The following is a 15,185-nucleotide window of genomic DNA, read 5'->3' on the forward strand; positions in this document are numbered from 1 at the left end:
CTTACAATACATAGTTTCTATAGTTTGTTGTTCCACCATGGTATAACCCCTGTTTTCACTGGATTTGATGCTGGTGCTCTGAAGTTTGTATATATATATTTGTAATTTGGGGAGGGGAAGGGCTATTGTAGAACTCTTAAATGAGGATGCAGACTGACCCATTGTGACGACGAGATGTACAGAACACTATATTGAAAACGAACTTTACAATGTCATCCGGGCAGGGGGGGGGGGCAGGGAGGAGTTGGGGAGGTGGGAAAGGAAGTGATGGTAGGGGGAAAATAAAGGAGGAAATGTATTCATTATCCTACCCAGGTAACTGTAATCCTCTGTACAACATTTTTACAATAAAAAAAATAAAAAGTTCCATCTGTGAAAAAATGCTGTTTTATGCATTTAGTAAATATTAATTGATTCAAATATGACCCAAACTTTTGAGGCAGATACTATTATTATTCCATTTTACAGATGAAGAAATGGAAACAAATAGAGGATGAGTAAAGTTGAGAAGATTGTTCAAAATCATCCAGAAGGTAAGTGGTGGAACCAGGCTTTGAACTCAGGTAGTCTTAGATCATACCCCATTTCTTACCCATTTGTCATGGCATTTCTCAACCATGTGGGTGTTTCTGACTGTTGATTATACCTTGACACTACAGCAATAGCTCATATCTACTGTATACATACCGTTTTCAAGGCATAAACACTTAGAATATACCTACAACCCTAACCAAAAAAAAGAGATGAAATCCAAGTTCAATGAATTCAGTACAAAAAATGATGACAGCAACAAGGCTAGGGAATGATTAATGACCATGATACTATGAAAAATTGGTCTTTTCTAATTCTCCAGACAGCCTCTTGAGTGTTAATGAAATTTGTATTTTCATGATACTTATGTGAGGCACAGAGAATATTATCTATATGCCTCTTAAATAGGTTATCTACTCTCTGACTTTGAATGAGTATTTTTCATAGTGATATGAACTTATTAGTAATAATTCACCTTGCCCCATGGTTAATTGGATTTTTTTCTCCAATTGACTTGATCTTCTCATGAATAAAATGGCTATATCTACATTTTATTTATGGTTAAAAATGGTATAAAGGCTATAAACTTTTCATAAATGGTCTAAGTCTTCTCTAGTAAAACCAACACTAAATAACTTATATGAAGAAATGTCAGAATTAATTAAATTATTAGGGAAACATCATAAAATGTCCTTCATTGCCTTTTTAAATACTTATATTTCAAGTTTATATTTTGGTAACTGTTGTATCCTCCTTGAATGATCTCTTCTAGAGTTAACTCTTATTATTATAAATCCTTCTGGCCGGCAGCAAGTACTTGTAGCATTAATTATTGTTTGTTTGTTTATTTCTTTATGTTGCTGCTGGGGTTTGAACTCTGAGCCTGTATGCTGTTCCTTAGATTTTTTGCTTAAGTTTGAGGCTTTACCATTTGAACCACAGCTCCACTTTTGGTTTTTTGCTGGTTAATAGGAAAAAAGACTTTCATGGACTCTCCTGATGGGATTGGTTTTAAATCATGATCCTCAGGTCTCAGCCTTCCAAGTAGCTAGGATTACAGATGTGAGACAATAGTGCCTGGTTAATTATATCTAGTATTACATATTCTCTGGCCTTATTTAGGAATATGATGTCTTCCTATTAGTTCTTCATCATCTTGAGTATTCTTCCTCAATCAATAAAAAGTTCTGTTATTTCTTAGTATGGACAGTTTCTGCTAGCTCTGGGCATATAGGATTATGAATGAATAATGTCAATCTTTTTCTCTGTCTCAACCTGTCTGGCATGTGCTTGTTAGGACACCAACCTTAGCCAGCTACATCTTGAAAAAACTCAAAATATAATTTTGGGAGAGGGATGGAGAGGAAATACCTTGGTTACTTACCTATTACACTGCAACTATAAATAGGACAGTAACCAATCCACCGCAGTGAGTTTTGGTGAACATATAACATATAACACATAACAACACTTCCTAATATAATGGCCGAAATTTTACTCTTCTCCAATCCATACCAGAAAGCACAGCCACATGCAAAGTAATCAAAGTAGTTTTTATTACAGGGATGATCTTACACACTCTGAGTTAAAAAAAAATATTCACAGGCCTTGTTATAGTATTTTTCATGACCCACACGTTTCTTGTGACCACTAAAGAAAAGACTGAATAATACAGTATCATACCACAGTGCCTTCGAGCGGGAGAAGGAATTATATCCTTAGCATATGTATGACATATTTTGTCTTGTGCAAATTGCAATTATATACAATCTTTAAGGAATATTGCTGTATATATTATAACTAAGAAAATGCTTATTTTTTTAGGAAACTAGGAAGATATAACTGGTATTACCATTGTAAGATGAGAACATTGCTGTCATTTTACTACCATGATACTAAGAAATCATCTTTTTTCCTCCTCAGTCATCTTGATCAGTCTTACTTTGGGAAACCAAATCTGTCTATTATTATAGTTCTAAGACTCCAGTCTTCAGATACCCTTTATCAGCATATATATTTCTTGTTATCTTCATATATTTCTTGTTATTTCCTGAAGAGAGCATTAGTGATTGATGGGCCCAGAAGTGCTGATTATGAAATAAATATACTGAAATATCAATGAAGATAGCTACATCATTGAAAGCATGCCAGATATGAATGGCTATGCTTAAAAATTTGAAAAAAAAAAAAAGAAATACAAATGCCCTAGTCCAAGATAAGGGCATTTATAATAAATTCAACTTTGCTTGTAAAAAAAAAATTTGATGTGATTTTACTTAATCTGTAAAGTACATCAGTCATGTACTTAGTACCATAAATCTCAAAGGGCAGTTTGGACATAAATGTGCTCTAAAAATTCCTTTTTATAGAGGTACTAGCAATCCTAGCTCTGTCTAAGAGGCTTTTTCATAAAGATTAAGAAAAAGCTAGTGAAAGTTGTAATAAAATTAATATGTCAAGAAGGGATAATAATCTTAGAACTCATGTATAAAATGTGAGATTCACAGAATGCTAAAATTTCTGTGAAGAGATTGTCATCTACAGTGCTGAATTCTTATTTGTTTGTAACCAAAGGAGAATATACTGAAGCACAATCTGAGTAATTCCATGGATCTAATCTTTCAGAAGCCAACCTATAATGACTCTCAGTGTAGTCCAAGGTTCCCCTTGATTACTAAGCAAAATTTCATTTCTGCAATCATCTATGCCTGTACAACTTATATTTTTTGGAGCCCATTTGGAATTGTTTTGGCATTGTTCATTACAGATGGCTGCCCGAGTTTAAAGCTAATTTCTAACCACAAGATGACTATCATAACACTCCTTAAATCAAACAAAGCCTGTGAAATGATTGCTGTCAGATGTTTAATTGTTCCCTTAATTTTATTTGGCATCACAGTAAGTATTTCAAAGAGCTATTTCCATTCCATACTATTCTGTTGTCCTCATAATACACTGAGCCTTGTCATGTGTATGTATTTATCTAATACATATGTATATGTAGTACATGCGTGTATATACATACACACACATATATACACACATATAGACATATGTATGACTGACAGGCTTGTCAAATAGATCCTGTATTAAGTGTGGGTTCCAGTGGGAGGGGGAGGGTGAAGAGAAAAAGTAAAGGATAGTAAATACGATTAAAATATTTATGTCTATGTGTGAAAATGGAACAGTGAAGATTGTGGAGTTGGGTTTGGAGAGCAGGTTGAGAATGAGGGATAGCAATGGAGGGGCTAGGTCTCCTCAAACATTGATGCATCTATGGAATGTCAAAATGATACCATCTTGTCCAGCTAATTGATGCTAATTAAAACTTGGGTGTGTAGAAGGGAACAAAAAATATAATGTGTCATTTATGGAAAGAGAGTGCAATCTCCTTGAGGAAAAGGAACATTTCCTGGGCTGCTTCATCTCATGTTATCATATTGATGCTATTTCCTGAATCTGGGGCAATCGAGGTAGCAATAGTATAGGCTGAATATTGTTATTGTGAATCTAAAGTACAACAATATACCTGAAACTCTTTTTTTTTTTTTTTTTTTTTGTTGGTTATAGGGCTTGAACTCTGGGCCTGGGCACTATCCCTCAGCTCTTCAGCTCAAGGCGAGCGCTCTACCACTTGAGCCACAGCGCCACTTCCGGTTTTCTGGTGGTTTATTGGGGATAGGAGTCTCACAGTCTTTCCTGCCCAGGCTGGCTTTGAACTTCGATCCTCAGATCTCAGCCTCCTGAGTAGTTAGGATTATAGGTGTGAGCCAGCAGTGCCTGTCTACCTGAAACTCTTGATAGCATATAATCTTAAAACAGATATTTTGTTGATTAGAGGGTTGCTTTATTTCAGGCTCTCTGTTGCTCTTTATCTGTTGTGATTCCAACCCCCTTTTCCCTCTGAAACTCAGTAAACCCTGACTTCCATGTATGGCAAGTGCTGCACTGAAAGCAGTTTGCTCTGTGTGAACCACTAGCTTAGTATTGAGTCCTTAAAACAGCATTTAATTAATGTTAAGTTATTTGACTCTGCATTTTCTATTATTTATATAATTTCATGGAAATACGCACCTTGCTCTTTTTCCAACACCAGATGAGGATCTTTATTTAGACTGAAATCCGTGTGCATGGGATTTTTTTTCCAGGACTACCATCTTGTACAAGAAAAAGAAATATAAAAAGTAACAATATCAGCTAACCTTTTCTCAAAATTTCTATGTCAACCAGTTTCATACCCCAAGTATAAAATTAAACTTTGACCATTTAAACCTAATTCACCTCTTGACATAAACCCTAAAAGAAGTTTAGTTTTAGAGAGAAAGAAAACCGAGTTACTAGAATCTCTAGTCTGACCAAATGAATTTTGGCCTATTTTGGGCACTGTAGTTCCAGGTTTTCTCCCTAAGAACGCCTCTGGTACCAGTGAGATAATCATTTTGAAATTAACATGCAGATGGACATGAAATGAATCAGAGGACTTTTACCATAGGCCATTTCCAGGTCTGTGCAATGACAGATTGAGCTCTGGGATCATTAATCACCAGCAGTCAACCATCTCTTCTTTCCTCATTTATTCACAAGCTGCCTTGTGCCAGCCAGCCTTGTTTAAGTGTGGTCATGTGAGGTTAGACAGGGGGCACACAGGGACCCTAATCTCCTGGAATTTACAGGGGAGTGAGTAAAAGAGATATTAATCAAATCATCAGTCCTATAAATATCATGTAATGGGATAAAAGACAAAAGGCAGGGTTCAATGAGGATATCACTGGAAAATCTGAGCTTATTATGGTCATCTATAGGATGGTGCCAAGATTGAGAACCCAGGATCCTCCCCAGGGTCAAGCAGAGGGCAGTAACAGAAATCTCAGTGATTGACTTCACACCTTCTTCTTTACCTCAACTCTCAGGCATTCTGTTTGTATGATCTGGGTAATCGAAGGAAAAGATTTTTTTTCTTTTTTTTTTATTGTGAAAATACTGTACAGAAGGTTACAATTACATGGGCAAGATAATGAGTACATTTCTTATCAAGCATTGCAGCCTCCTCCTTTGTTTATCCTTCACATCCCTTCCCAGCCTCCCCCCCCACCCCCCCAATCCTCCCCCCCCCCAAAGTTGTAAAGTTCGTTTTTGACATGACAGCTTGTACTTCTCATTGTTGCAACGGGTCGAAGGAAAAGATTTTGAAGATCCTTTTCTCCGATGTGCTTGCCTGCAAAAAGGCAGTGAGACTATAAAAACCATGACATTGCAGTGGATTGCATCTTATCCCTATTTCTGTGCTTGAGTTACCTTATTTCTGTGCCTACACTTTAGATGAGGTCCAATAATCCAGTTTGTTTCTGGCTACTTCTGTTTTAATGGAGTGTGGAAGAATCCACCATCTCTCAGTACTGCAATGCATTTCTGCAGAGCTGAGATAATTGTCCTTTTTCTGGCAGCCAGTCACACTGCACCTGCAGTTTAATTACTGAGGCTCTTCCCTGACCCCTTTGAACTGCTCCACCCAAACCAACACAACACACTGCAGCTTTGTGAAGTGACAACCTAGCTAATTCTTTGTGCTTCCCCTTTCTGTTGTTTTTTTTCATTACTATGCAGGTTGATTTTGCTTAAGGAAACAGTGACCACACTTGAGTCAACACAGTTAGGAGAAAAGCAAATGGATTTTCAGAATCTGAGGGCATGAGAAGTGGATATTTCCAATGCGCTTTCCTCCTTTTGGCACCTGCCTCATGGGGACAGACAGCAGAGGTCAGAAGTGACAGTCATCCACCTCTCCAAAAATAACTGAACACAGCCTGCTTCTTCAGCAACCCAGATGAAACGCGAGGTTGAACACAAGGTTGAACAGGCTGAGTGAGAGCTTCTGTGGTACACCAAAGTGTGGAGGAGGTTTAGATGTGCCACTAGATGGCAGTAGTTCTGAAGCGTATTATTTGGAATTAGGGCTGCTGTTTTGTTGAAAAGCCATAGTAGTAAATTATAGCTAATATTAATCAAGAACTTGATATGTACCAAGTTTGTGTTACTTGATCTCCTTTTATGGTCACATCAAGAAGGCTAAGTTAGGCAAAATAGTTATCCTCATTCTACAGAAGAAAGAATAGAGGCTTACAATGATTAAATAACAAGCCAGCTGGTGGCTCATACTTGTAATTTTAACTAGGTGAATTTTAAGATGGGGGAGATTGCTTTTGAGGCCACCCTTGACAAAAACTGGTTTATGAGATCCCACCTCAACATGGTGGTGTGTGCATCTGTCATTGTAGGCATGCAGAGTCTGGGGGGAAAAGTGGGAAATAAAAGATAGCAAAAAGGCCTGGGGTATGAAGTAGGAAAATACCTGTCTAGCAAGCATAAAGAAGTGACATTGAACAAAATGCACAGTATTCATAAACTGTTTTGTGGAGTGGCAACTCCTTTGTACAACTAAAGACAATACAACTCTGAAAAAATGACAACAACACACAAATTCTAGTACTGTCAATAAATAAAATAAAATACAAATGCTGACTAAGTTGGAACCTGAAACCTAGCTAAGCATTTATTTGGGGGCGGCAAGAGGGGTGATACTCCATCATTTAGCTACAAATTGCCCTGTACTGTAGAACCCTTATTTTGAAGATGAGGAAAGTGAGGTCACACAATGACAAGCTGTGGAAAAAGAATGTCAAGCAAGCCAGTTGATCTAACTACAGAGCCTGTAATTGTCAACATTCTTTCCTCCTTTTTGGCTAGAACAGAGCTAACTGTGTTTCTTTCCCCTGCCCTGTGTAGGCTTTGGTCTTTGAGGTGTGAACCTATATTCTCTAAGAAAATTATTTTTAGCACTGGTAGTGGGAGGAAAATTAAGAATTTATCAAAAAAGATAATGAGTTTACCCTAAAAATTATCCCATAATATTTCTTGAAGTTTCAAATCACTTTTCCCAGAATGTTTTAATAAAACCCTCAATTCTTTAATAAGATACATTCTTCAAATTCATCTCCTCTGACAAAGATGAAATTGCTGATCTCCCATTTCTTCATGAAAATGGGACAGATGGAAAGACTCTGTCCACTGATCTTGCGTACATTTGAAGCTTGAGTTAAATTTCCCAGAAATGGACCCTGAAGTGCTTTCCTTGCACCTTGGTAATACCAATCATGGCATCTGCTCCTCAAAGATAAGCTTCTGGGATATAGAATTGACAGGCTTTCTCTGATTTCCAGGTCACAGTGATGGCTGGTGTGTATAATCAGGTAGATACCAGTGACTTTTCCCAATTTTCAAACCTCAAAGGAAAAGAATTACCCGATGGCATCTCCTTGATTGCCTAGTTGTGACACTGTTTGTTCCTTTAAAATAATTCTCAAAATCTAGTTCATTTTTTCTAATTTGGTATGTGTTAATTTAGAAGGGATGCTTTATTTTATAATGTTTGTATTTTTAAGCTTTTATTTTTTGGTTCATTGAGAGGTTTCCTGTGTAATTTCTCTAAATGTGTGCAGTATATTTTGAGCAAGTTTACTTCCTAGATCATATTCTCTGAATCCCTTCATCCTTCTTAAAAAACCTATTTAGCAGGTTTCATTATACCATATTCACACATATATGTAAGATATGTAATATATTTTGTTCTTCTTCATCCACCCAACCTCTTCTTTTCCTCTTCTATCAATATCTAGCACCAGCTCTCCTTTTACACTCAAGTCCAATTTTTATAGCTACATTTATTATTTTAGACCCAGATTCTGCATGAAAACATGCCATATTTGGCTTTGAGGGCTTGGCTTATTTCATTCCACATGGTTGATCATCGTTAGCTCCATCTGTTTTCCTACCAAACATAATTTCATTGTTCTTCATAGCTGAGTAATATTCCATTGCATATATTTTCTTTATCTATTCCTCAGTTGTTGGTCAGCTAGGCTGATTCCACAGCTTGTCTACTATGAATGTACTGTACTAAACATGAGTGCATAGGTATCCTTCCTGGATGTCGACTGATACTTTTTCAGGTCTACCTCCATGGGTCTACTTTTTAGTTTCTTGATGAGCCTCCATACTGACTTAGACAGTGGCTGATATAAAAGAGGCAAAGCATTGGAAATTCTGAGAGGAAACAGAATGCTTTTTTTTCTGCTTTCACTAACAATATTCTCTAGGAAGAATTCTGGTTGTCTTTGAGGACTCGCTTGTAACAGCAGAGGCATGGATAATTAGATATTATTTCCTGCTTCATGGCGTAGCTGTGAGAGAGGGAGTTTGCAGATAGCTGGGGACAAAAGGAAGGTGGTTCTACCTGCAATCCTGAGTCTCTTCCAGGGGACATACTATCCCAGCTCTACTAGGATCAGCCTTTGGAGCATGTGTAAAAGATATTCTTTTTAAGCCTTCTTTATCTATTGCAGTTAATCAGTAAGATGCAACTCTGGCAAACAGACACAGTAATACTCTCTCATAGCATATGCATGTGCATAATACACATGTGATTTTGAGTACAATGGCAGACAGAGTGTGTTGTCCTAATTTGCCTTGGATACTGAGACCCTGAGTCATTGCTTATGACATATATTACCATAGTAAACAAAAAGCATGTCTGTTTGCAGGTTCCAGTAAACTGAATTACTAGTACAGGAGCATCATGTGGGCTGCTACCAAATGTTTGCTGCAGGCATGTATTTTCATTTTTGCAGAGTAATATTTAACATAGTGTGCATGTCTTAGTATGGTGGAGCCTGAATAAGAATTGTAAAGTGGTTTTGGAGGGAGGAGCAGATAAATCATTAGCAGATCATGAAAAATAAATAATATGATGGGAGAAAGGTAGACAACTCTTTTTATTAAAGTATTTTATCTGTTGCATTAGACCTCTAGTTATCTTCAAGATTTTTTTTTAATTTGGTTTTTGATTTTAAGACAGGATCTAAGGCCGGGCACCTGTGGCTCACGCCTGTAACCCTAGCTAGTCAGGAAGCTGAGATCTGAGGATCACGGTTCAAAGTCAGCCCAAGCAGGAACATCCATGAGACACTTACCTCCAGTTAACCACCAGAAAAACAGGAACAGGACATTGTACTGTGGCTCAAGTGGTAGAGCGCTAGCCTTGAGCTGAAGAGTGCAGGGACAGCACCCACCGACAAAAAAAAAAAAAAAAGGACAGGTCTAAGTATGTAGCCAAAGCTGTCCTCAAACTCACATTTCTCCTGTCTCAGCCTCCCCAATTCTTGGATTATAAGCATGTACCACTATGTTGAGGAAACAAAACAAATCAACACAGAACAAAACAAAACCCTTTTAAAATGGTGCACTCATTTCATTAAGAATGTTTTTGACAGGTGCACTCACAATTGAAATGTACACCTCTGGTCAACTTTAAGATTGTTTACCAACCCACTGTGTCTTTTCCTGCTCATCCATGTATTATCAGGCTCACATAACTCTCCTTATTTCTCCCCCCAACCAAACTGTTTCTCTTTTCCTTTCTCCAAATATGTGCTCCCCATCTACCAATCCACACCCATGGAATAGCCATAGATTAGATCCATACTTATTAATGCCTCCCTCTGCCTCAGGGCTTTCCTGAATATAACAGAGAATGAAGGCGGCTAAGATGGACCTATAACCTTCTTTCCACTTGCTGCTTCCCAGACCTCACTCAGACAATTGCTTTCACTTGGTGAAAGTGTACAATATGCAAATTTGTACAAGTGTACATTTGTAAAGAGTTGGCATGTCCTATTGGGAAATTGTGGGTTTTGTATTTATATTATATAAACCTAGAAAGAAATTCACTTAATAAATAATGTTTATCTTTTCCAAGGCAGAATATAAATGACAAAATACAAGATGAACTTTTACTTGGAACATTACAGTTTTTTGCTTTGTTTTGTTTGGTTGTGGCGCTTAAACTCTGGGCCTGGGTACTGTTCCTGAACTCTTCAGCTCAAGGCAACTGCTCTACCACTTGAGCCACAGTGCCACTTCCAGTTTTCTGGTGGTTAATTGGAGATAAGAGTCTCATGGAGGGGGCTGGGAAGGTGGCTCAGTGGTAGGGCACTTGCCTTGCATGCATGAGACCCTGGGTTCGATTCCTCAGCACCACATAAGCAAAAAGAAAAAAAAAAAGCTGGAAGTGGTGCTGTGGCTTAAGTGGTAGAGTGCTAGCCTTGAGCTGAAGAGCTGAGGGACAGCGCCCAGGCCCAGAGTTCAGGCCCATGACCGGACCCCCTCCCCCCCAAAAAAGAAGAGTCTCATGGGTTTTCCTGCCCAGACTGGATTTGAACTGTGATCCTCAGATCTCAGCCTCCTGAGTAGGATTACAGGTGTGAGTCACTGGCCCAGCCATTACATTTTTTAATACTTTTTTTATTATCATTTAATAGTTGAGCAAAGAAGTTGAAATAGCCACAGATTTAAGCAGAAGTTGTTAAAGTCAATTAATAGGTTTGCTTGCTGAAGAAAAATAAGGATTTAAAAGTTAATACATTTTTTAAAAATAAAATGAACAAATACTTTTCATTCTTAATTATGAATAGCTGAAGGTTGTGGTGCATGTCACTAATGCCAGCTATTCAAGAAGCTGTGAAAGGGGGCTGGGAAGATGGCTCAGTGGTAGAGCGCTTGGCTTGCATGCCTGAGGCCCTGGGTTCGATTCCTCAGCACCACATAAGCAAAATGAAAAAAGCCAGAAGTGGCGCTGTGGCTCAAGTGGTAGAGCGCTCGCCTTGAGCTGAAGAGCTGAGGGACAGCGCCCAGGCCCAGAGTTCAGGCCCCATGACCGACAAAAAAAAAAAAAAAAAAAGAAGCTGTGAAAGGAAGATCACCATTCAAGGCCAGCCCTGGCAAAGGTAGAAAGAAGTTATTCAAAAACAAAATACAAACATGCATATTTAAGTGGGAACACAATTGTCATATTTGAGGCCTTGAGTGACATCTTTGTGACTTTGTCTCCCCGAAAGAAAAGATTCTGCTTGTTCTTCAACCCTAAGTTTTGTTGACTACCTGATATTTTGGCTCTACTAGTGATAATTTTTCTAAGTCTAGGAAACTCACATAGGCTACTTTCTGACCTTTTCCTTCCTTCTTCTTCCCTTCTTTCCCTCCATCCTTCATTCCTTTCTCTCTCTCTCCTCTCTCTCTCTCTCTCTCTCTCTCCTGTGTGTGTGTGTGTGTGTGTGTGTGTGTGTGTGTGTGTGTGTATATATATATATATATATATATATATGTACATACATATATATACACATGTGCATGTGTGCCAATACTGGGGCTTGATCTCAGGGCCTCATGTTCTCCCTTAGAATTTTTTCTCTAAGATGGCATGCTTTACCACTTGAGCCACAGCTCCATTTCTGAGTTGTTTCTTTTTTTTTTTGAGAGGTTGAATCAGGAGTCTTTATTAGAAAGCTAGTGACTATGAGTGGATACATGTCCTCAAAAACCTTACAGCCTCAAATACACTTAATACTTTTAGGAAACTGAGCAATGAAGTTGTCAGATTAAAGAAGAGCAGAAAAACAATCTCAACAAACCAGATCCACTCTCATGGAAAGTTGAAGAGGGACACCATGATCATCTGAAGAGAATCGAGAGGCACAAGACGTGATGCAGTGGCAGCCAAGGTGCTGGGGCCTAAAACAGGGCTGGGTTCAGAGGGCAGGGTCACAGGGAGTTCAAGGGTTCAGAGTCTCACAAGTTCATGATACAGGTAAGTCAAGTCCAGTAACCTACTGTCCAAGTCTCCACCCCTGCCTATAGGAATTCAGGCATACCTATCACCTGGGGGTGGGATTTTACCTTCATATACCAAGGTGTCAAGATGGTACTAGTTAGATCCAGTATCCATATTTCATTCCCCACTGGTTTTATGTTTTTTTGGTTTTTTTTTGTCGGTCGTGGGGCTTGAACTCTGGGCCTGGGCGTTGTCCCTTAGCTCTTCAGCTCAAGGCGAGCGCTCTACCACTTGAGCTACAGCGCCACTTCCGGTTTTCTGGTGGAGATAGGAGTCTCATGGTCTCTCCTGCCCGGGCTGGCTTTGAACCTCGATCCTCAGATCTCAGCCTCCTGAGTAGCTAGGATTACAGGCGTGAGCCACCAGCGCCCGGCTCCCACTGGTTTTATGTACATAGAATCAAAGCACCGATTCTTCAGTGATAGGGCTGTATTGGAGCCTTAGGACCATGAGCTTAACCACATTTTTAGGACTTTAAACAAAGTTTACCAAAGTCTCTCCTGTGCAAGACTTGCTTCATGACAACATGTTTCTCCTTCTTCACAGAGCGCCCCATTGGAGTTTTGCCTTGGCTGTTCCAGCTGCAATCTGAGGAGTCTCCAGCAGTCAGAATTGGCTCAGTGTGACTGATACCCATATATGTCAGGAGGCTTTGAACGTAAACATAACCAGCAATCCTTTCTTGAGTCAGACTGGGTAAGGTTGAAAGAGTGTCAAACAAAGAAGGCTCTGGAGAAGGAGTTGACAGAAAGGGTGACACAAAAGTCTTAGCTTCAGCAAATCTGAAGTGGCATGGTGTATGCTCTACTTCTGAGTTCTTGGTGTTTAATTGGAGATGAGAGTCCCATAGACTTTGCTACCTGGACTGGCTTCTAGCAGTGATCTTCACATCTCTTGAGTAGCTAGGATTACAGATGTGAGTCACTGGCACCCAGCAACTCATTAATTTTGAAAAGGGAGTCTTCCATGTTCTTCCATTTCCCCCTTCTCTTCCAACCATTCTCTGAAAACTAGAAGTTTTCTTTCCCTATGGCTAGTCACTCTGATTTTTTTACTGTTATTTTCTTGCTCTATTTCTTGAGGGAGTTTTTCAAATGAATCTCTTGGCACTCCTATTACATTTTTCATTTTCAAATTGCAGTCATATTTTTAATTGCTAAGAAACGTATTTTTCTATGGTATCTCTCTTTTGACAATAACCTAGAGTTTGTTTTATGGTTTCAATATCCTCTCATATTTCTCTTAGGATATGAACAAGTATTTTAACACTCCCTTTCAGCTTCTCAATTATATCCATTTTCTTCAGTGTTGCTTGTTCACTCTGGGTGTTCTTATTTGTACAAATCTACTCTCCCAAATATTCATTTTTTATTTTAATTTTGGCTATCATGGGGCTTGAAGGTAGAGCCTTTCACTTACTAAGCTAGACTTCTATCAGTTGAGCCATGCCTCTAGCCCTGTTTGATGGTAAGTTGGAGGTGGTGTCTTTTTTATTTTTTTATTTTTTGCCTGAGCTAACCTCCAACTGTGATTCTCCAGATCTCATTCTCTAGAGTAATTAGGATTATAGGTGTGAGCCAACTAAACCAGGTTCTGTGTGTGTGTGTGTGGCCTAGGCCCTGTCCCTGAGTTCTTTTGCTCAAAGCTAGTACCAGTCTTTTGGGCAAAGCTACAGTGCCACTTCTGGTTTTCTGATGGTTAAGGGAGATAAGAGTCTCACAGGGACTTTTCTATCCAGGCTGGGTTTGAAACACCATCTTCAGATCTCAGCCTTCTGAGTAGCTAAGATTACAAGCATGAGCTACTGGCACCTGGCTGGATTTTTGTTGTTGTTGTTGTTTTGTATTATTTTTCTTGCCTGATCCTATTTTTAGATGAAGGTTAGAATAATTAATATAATAGCGGTTGATAATATTCAGTGATAAAAAAAAAAAAACGGGCCTGGAAACACCTATGTCTAACTTCCTCCCCAAGCTTTTTATTTCCTTATTGGGTCACCATGTTTTTTCCTTTTATTATTTTGTCTCTTGTCAAAGGGTCCCAAAAAGGTGAAGATGGATGCAAGGAAAAAATACTTTCTTTCCTCTACATAGCAACATGTAACAACATGGAACAACATCTATGCAAGTCTGCTGCTTTCCATCACTTAAAATTCATTGTGACCAAAAACATGAAAGTGACATTATAATTATTTTTCTTCTTTCTTTCCTTGCTAGTCATTGGAACCTGGACCTGGAGAATGCTGAACAGACTCTCTATCTCTGAGCTTCTACCCACCCCTCATTATCCTAGTCCATCAGGATCTTTTAAGTTGTTTTGGCATTATTTGTTTTCTGAAATAATATTAAAAACCTTTTTTCTCCTCTTTGTTCTTCAAGACATGAGTTTCTTTTGAACGTATTGCTTAATTAGTGGCCCACATTGTTTGCCTAAGAACTACTTACCTAGTAATGGATTATTTATATGTTTAAAAAAATACAATCAAGGAAAAGTTGAGGAATTCAACGTTGACTTATGATAGAGGCAAAACATCCTAATGTGCTCACAACAGAATGAGAAAAATATATTTCCAGTACATTTCATGTACAGTTTTACATGAAAATTGATTTAACTTATAAGATCCTTTAAGATCTAACTCTTTCTATGTTTGGGAATGATCTAGAATATCTTTTCTTTTATAAAGTATGGTGCCAGTGAATTAAAGTAGATTGAAAGCAAGTTGTTAAAAGTCCATATATAGCAAAGTAAATGCTGGAAACACATTACACATGGTTCTCATCTTATAATGATTTAATTTAGGATTTTCCAGGTTTCTGATGCTGAGAAAGCCATTCACATCAGTAGAAGTTGTTCTTCAAATCTGAATTTTGTTCTTGTGTGGGGCATAGCTCCCATGCAATTGGTGACACGAAGATAAGCCACCATCAGCATA

The 15,185-nt window shown here is 38.4% G+C and overlaps 1 long non-coding RNA gene across 1 annotated transcript; it reads left to right on the forward strand.

Moving 5' to 3' along the window:
• The first annotated feature begins 254 nt into the window (after positions 1 to 254).
• On the forward strand, positions 255 to 12,120 carry LOC138813530 (uncharacterized). Its single transcript, XR_011367840.1, has 3 exons — positions 255 to 315; positions 469 to 533; positions 11,996 to 12,120. It is a non-coding gene; the product is annotated as an uncharacterized lncRNA (long non-coding RNA).
• Positions 12,121 to 15,185: the final 3,065 nt, after the last annotated feature.

This window comes from Dipodomys merriami, unplaced genomic scaffold (assembly GCF_024711535.1).
Source record: "Dipodomys merriami isolate MVZ:Mamm:240054 unplaced genomic scaffold, mDipMer1.0.p SCAF_6, whole genome shotgun sequence".
Lineage (NCBI taxonomy): Eukaryota > Metazoa > Chordata > Mammalia > Rodentia > Heteromyidae > Dipodomys > Dipodomys merriami.